This window comes from Biomphalaria glabrata, chromosome 9 (genome assembly GCF_947242115.1).
Source record: "Biomphalaria glabrata chromosome 9, xgBioGlab47.1, whole genome shotgun sequence".
NCBI lineage: Eukaryota > Metazoa > Mollusca > Gastropoda > Planorbidae > Biomphalaria > Biomphalaria glabrata.
The window spans coordinates 20,931,053-20,937,503 of NC_074719.1; positions in this window are offsets into that span (position 1 = coordinate 20,931,053).

Consider the following 6,451-nt stretch of genomic DNA (forward strand, 5'->3'; position numbering starts at 1 on the left):
CACAATAACCTCTGCGCCAGCGAAATGCTCATGAAAGTATAAGGTTTTATAGCTATCTATTAGTTTCAAACTTTCTCTCTACAAAGTATTAAAGGGAGTAATTGAGCTTGTACCACCACATCAGTCAAGTACAATTTATTTCCCTTCTTCGATACCAAACAAAGTAATTAATTACCAAAAGTTAATTAACTGATTGTTTTTTTTTTTTAAATTCTTGTTTTGTCTTCTGTCAGGTAAAACACATAATTGTGCACAATTTCAGTTTGATCCGGTGTGTGAGAAATAACGTGAACATACTTTTACCAGGCAGACAGACAGAGTTGATATAAGCTTTGTAAAAAAAAAAAACAGTCTAAACGCAATGTAGATGTTGCTTTGAGACGCTCTGGTCTGTTATAAAAGCTTTTTTCCGCTTTGTATATTTACATGTTGCTGTCCACGTTCTATTGTTAAGTGTAATAAATAAACACATGTCACACGTACGTGCCAAAGCTACTTACAAACTAGTGTATACTTTACAGTGTAACTGACGTTCATTGTTAATGCATCAAATATCAATTCCTATTTGAAGTAATGACAGGCAGTCTAATTCACGTAAGATCGAATCGCTATCATATAAGTGATGTCCCTCAATAGTCAGTCTGTGTGTCTCTTTAGAAGGCGATTTCACCATCGCCTATATCTTATGAGAACTATGCGCAGTAACTAATTTTTACAATACCTCTATTTAACTCGTAACTTCGTGGAAAAAAAAACTTTTCGGGTGGGCAAAACTTGGACACGGAACTCGAAAATGGCTCTAATCATTTTCCAAGAAATATGACAGTTTCTGTATATTGCTGTGAAAAGAATTATTAGCTTGGGAAAATGAAAAAAATCTAGTTTAACTATTATAATTTTTGAAGTAAAAAAAATACATTTAAATTTGTCTAGAGAATTTTAAAGCATTTATCTTGAACGGACTATTTGTCTTTGGGTATGTCAAATCTAGATAGTATTCATTCAAGAATTTAATGAATTAAATGTTCAGGAACCTATCGCTGATCATCTTTCTCGGGGGCGGAGGACGCATTTTTTAAAATGTAATATTCATTAGGGATTAAGAGAAAAAAATAATGGCTCTATAAGTTGTTTAAAGGTATTGTCTTTGTGTTTTTAAGTGTGATATATGTTTTTTCTTGTTATATACTCACAAACCATTTTTAAAACAAGTTTTAAAAAATGCTCTTCGACCGAGTGTAGGTATAACAGATACAGACGGCGACAGACAGCGACAGACAGCGTGCACTGTAAACAAAAAGAATACTGCATATGATCAAAGCAGTACTAGTTCATTGCCAACTTGTTAAGGATTACATAATAATTACTATGTAACGTGATCAAAAAGTTCATATATTCAAATAAGTGTATTGACATCTTAAGGAAAAAAAAAACATGATGTTGATCATGATATATTACTATAAGCCTAAACTTTAAGAGTCAAAACCACTATTACTACACCTGAGGTTCTATTGATATTGGTAATTGTAATAATAAAGTAAACGGTGTTTATATTACAGAATTAAACTTCTTTGCAGTCAAATAAAAATTCAGCTTAGAAAATTTGAATTGGCAATGCTAACAAGAAAACATAAAAATACTTTCCTTTAAAAAAAATTATCTACGGGAAAAGCTCCACACTTACAAATACATCCTCAATAATGTAACAGTTATTTCCCTTTTTACAAAATCAAACAAAATAATTAAATACCAATAGGGGCGGACTGGGTGTCAAAATCAGCCCAAGCATTTTTGTATACAGCGGCTCATAAATTGTATATCATACGATCAGGGCCGGTCCAATAAATTGTGAGACCCTATGTGAAACGAATTGCGCGGGGCCTAGTCTGGATAAGGATATGCATAAAGTCAAAATTAAGATTTTTTATTAGAAAATAATTTCGTCACTGCAATAAAATCTTATTAAATGAAAGCTCGCAATGCCATTTTTTATTGTCACCCCAACATGACAATCTTGTCTATTTTTCAGGAGATTTTAATAATTTCTGAAATATTTTCAGGACTTTTTCGTATATTTTGCCTTTTGAGGAGATTACCTGGAGGCCCGGGAAAATCAGGAAGTCATGAAACCATGTTATTATTTATAAGTTATAATGATTTAATTTAATAATTTACACTTAGAATTAGCGCGGGACCTATGAAATCGCGGAGCCCACTGCAACCTATGCGGTTGCAGTAATCTAAGACCAGCCCTGCATACGATGCGCTTCCAATAATAGACTTTCCTACCCTCTATAGCATTATGTTAAGTTTAATAATGTATTGATAACTGTACACATGCTCTATATCTTTATAAGAAATATAGGCCTTATGTTTCTTTTACATGTTGGCCCTAAATGGATGAAGTCTACTAGTAGAACTGTCTACTGATGTAGGCTATTATAATATTTCGGGAAAATGTGTTAAATTAGATCAATATTAGGACCCAGTGGCGTCACTAGGGGTGCGGGGGGTGCGGTCCACACCGGGTGACACCCTTAGGGGAGTGACACCCAAGTAAAAAAATCACTTTGGAAATAACTGACAATAAAAAAAATAAACGACAGAGGCCAACTATTGGAACATGTTATTCACAAGTAATAAATAGATCTATACTTTTTTTTTTTCATTTCGACTAAACATGTCTTAATTTTTCTAATAAAATTCTATCAAAATGACAAGGAAAACGTGAAACTTTCAGATGTATACCAGCTGCATATATGTATATAAACACTGATGTGATTTTAAAAAATTTGTTTTAATCGAATCTATTGAATGTGTATCAAGAGACGTAATATCAAACTTGCAACCAATAATCACTGTTTAACAATAAAAATATAAAATAAAATAATAAAATATTATTGAAATCTAACATATATTTAACGTATATTTTGTAGAATTGTAAGTAAATAAGTGGCCATAGAGATTTCTGAAGATAGTGATGTTATTTCATTTTCTGTAAAAGAAAACTCTAGCCAAGATGAAGGCAGTGTTACAATGTGTCAGTCAAATGATATACTTGAATATTTGAGGGGATTTGTCTTCTTAGCGTGTGTCAATTTCACATCATTTACGTAAGTAATTATACAAAGTAAAAGGAAAATTACGCCAGTTGTCAAAAGAATGGTACTGATGCTTCCTAATAGGGACGATTTAGTCTCTTAATATCTTAATAGCAAAATAAAAATAGTGCTCGTTTGCTGTTAACTATTTTTTTATTTTTGTATAGAAATGAAATAGAAATGTGTAACTTTTAATTAAATGTGTGGATGAAATAAAGTCCAAAATTGGAATATCCAAAGACGTATGAAGAATTCATCTGGATTGGAGAATTAGAAAACAAAAACATCCGGCTACAAATATAGTTGATATGGAAGTCGTTGCTATGATTGATGTATAGAAGAAAAACAATAGAAGGAGATATTGCACAGATTGTTTTTATAAAAGCAGAATATTTGACACTTTGTGACTATATTAAAAACGAAGTCTTTATTGAATAATAATAATATTCCATAAGATGACGGCATGTTGTGTAAATAAAACCCATAGCTGAAATTACATCTGTAATGGTAAAAGTTTATAAACGCTTTAGCAAACGACTGTAAAGATATGACAGTAAGCACCTTTGTAGTTTGTTTGACAACACACCTGACAAAGAACACCTGACATAGCACACACTGATCAGATGAAGAAGTTATAAGATTTTAAAGGAGACAAAAAAAGCTGCTGAGATCAAGTCACTATCTTCAAATATCTAGAAAGGTTGAGCTTGGATTTATGTGTAGAGTTCAGGGGTATGAAAATGCAGTTTTAATAAATGGACCCGTAGAGGGGCACAGGAAATTCTTAATTAAGAACCAAATGTTAAGCTATTTAATAGATGCATTTACTCAATCTATGCGCTCAACTCTTTTTCAGAAAGTGCTTTTTGCCTAAAATTTTTGATACAATTGAAATACTTTTTCATTATGAAATCACAGCCACTAGAGCTTAAAATCTTTTATTTTACCCTATCTTTACTATTTTTTTATTTTGGAGGGAAGATGTACTAAAAGGCTTAAGATACACAAGAGTAGGCATATCTTTAGACTAATGACAATCTGACTAATTAAACCTTTTCTTTAACAAAGCATAACATTTTAGCGCATAGTGTTATACAAAAAAGGCTCTTCCAAAAAAAAAAAGGATTGTGGTTCAGAAGAAATAAAAATTAAAAACAAGAAGAAAATGTCAGACGAGCAATCACAAGATGCAGGACTCACTATTTAAGAAGAGGAAGAGGTTCATTCTTAAGTGAATTGATTTTTTAACTTTGAACTTCAACTTCTACTGGAAGCAATCATTGATGTAGCAGACACATTTGAAGCTATCCAACCAGAAATTCTTTAGTTCAACAACCGACGAAATATTGTAGATGTCAGTTTCAAAATATTGGCGTATATGATGATTTTCAAAAAGGTCACATTCAAACAGAAATACCATGACTGAGAAGGGATCTAAAGGCAACAAAAGTTATTCTTAAAGAAAATAAAAAATCGACAGTGCATGATTAATATGCTACTAAGACCTTGCCTTAAAGACTATCTCTAAATATTTTGACAAAGCCTTCAACCGTTTCTTACAATCTGCATATGTTTGGCGCCATGTTAAAAAAAGATTTTTAAAATTAAAAATAAGAACTTTTTATGACAAAGGAACAAACGAGACTTTCACAACGGGCAATTTTATTAAAAATGAAATCGTTAAAAACATTAACTTAGATTAAGCAAATGATAAGTTTTCAAGTTTGAAGTGCAGAAAAAAAAACACAGTGTAATTTACTTATGGTTGAATTGTTGCAAAATTGAACTATAGATTGATGGCAATGTCTTCGATTCCGAAGTTTAAAGATGAGTGCAGAGTTTCATATGACTACGGAAGTCGAGTGAACAATTTTAAAATTTAATAAATGTTCAACAATCAAATAACGTAGGTAATTATAAACTAACTATAAGTATTACAGTTCAACAAACAAACAAAAAAAAAGGATTTTTAAGGGGGGGGGGCGGGGGTGACACCCTGAGCTGAGTCTGTAAACGATTTCTTTTAAACACGACGCTCAGAGGACTTTTTACAAGACATACAGACAAAGTGATTTGATATAAGCTTTGTAACAAGTGCACACACATTATCATATAACTCTTAAAAACATATCTCACCAACACTTTCTTTATTCTTTACACACACCGATCTTAAATCTTTTTTTCCGCTATAGATGAAAATCTGTTATCCATTAAGGCTAGGTTCTATTGATGTACATATTACTAAAACATTCACTTCAAAATTAAATAAATAAAAGCTATAACAGCAAAGATTGATATTCCAATGATTCTGGCTTTTAATGCTAAGGTGTTCACTTTTGTACCAAAACCCTTTAACCTGACGCCTCTGTCTATTGTTTCGTTGAATTTTGTTTACCCACATCTCCCCATCCAATCTTTGAACTTTTTCGGTAAAGTTTCGGTTATTTCTCCACATCTCTGTCTAGATCTTTAAATGTCTATCTTTCTTTCTTTCTTTCTTTCTTTCTTTCTTTCTTATATTCTCCAACAATATTTTATAGATCTCGATTGAAACTTCTCAGAGAAAAAAAGATTAAAAGGGCAGATTACTGTTATTAACATGATTTCAGTGAAGTCCCTTAAATCAAAGCCAACTTTCAAATGCAGCTTTGCTTTTTTTTTTTTTATTTAAGCTTTCCACTCCTACTTACATTTTTGTTAAGGTTGAAAATAGATGAAAAGTTTTCTTTGTTAGTGATTAATTTATTCATTCTTGCAAACTACTTAAAATATTGTGTTTCTCAACTTACTAAACCCGCTTATAATTTTAAAAAAGAAATATCAAACATAGATTCAGCATTAATAATCCTTACAGGTTGCATTATATATTTTGAATATTTTATACATAAAATACAAAAAAGAGTCTATTTTATTACAAAAATTCATAGGCACACACCCACCCACCCCCCACCCACCCCCAAAAAAGATTTTTTTTTCTAATAACAAAGCTATATGTTTCTAAAATATAAATTATTTCTTTGCTAACTTTCTTTATACTGTCATTAATCGTCACTAATCATAGTAGAACTACCTAGCCTACTTTATAAAATATTTATTAAAAAAAACAGTTTACATAATGAAATGTAAATACAAAAATGGTAGCTTTAACATGATCAAAAGCTACAAAATAGTTTTGCTACAGAGTGTGAGATCTAAATCCTACAGACAAACAGACAAACACAAAGTGAACAATGAAAATATTAATTACATCAACTGTAGGGAATAACTATTTGACATGTTTAATATTGGTGTTGTTGTTCCTTAAAGAATTCAGCGAATAATTTCAATCTGTGGTAAAAACGCACAAAGCC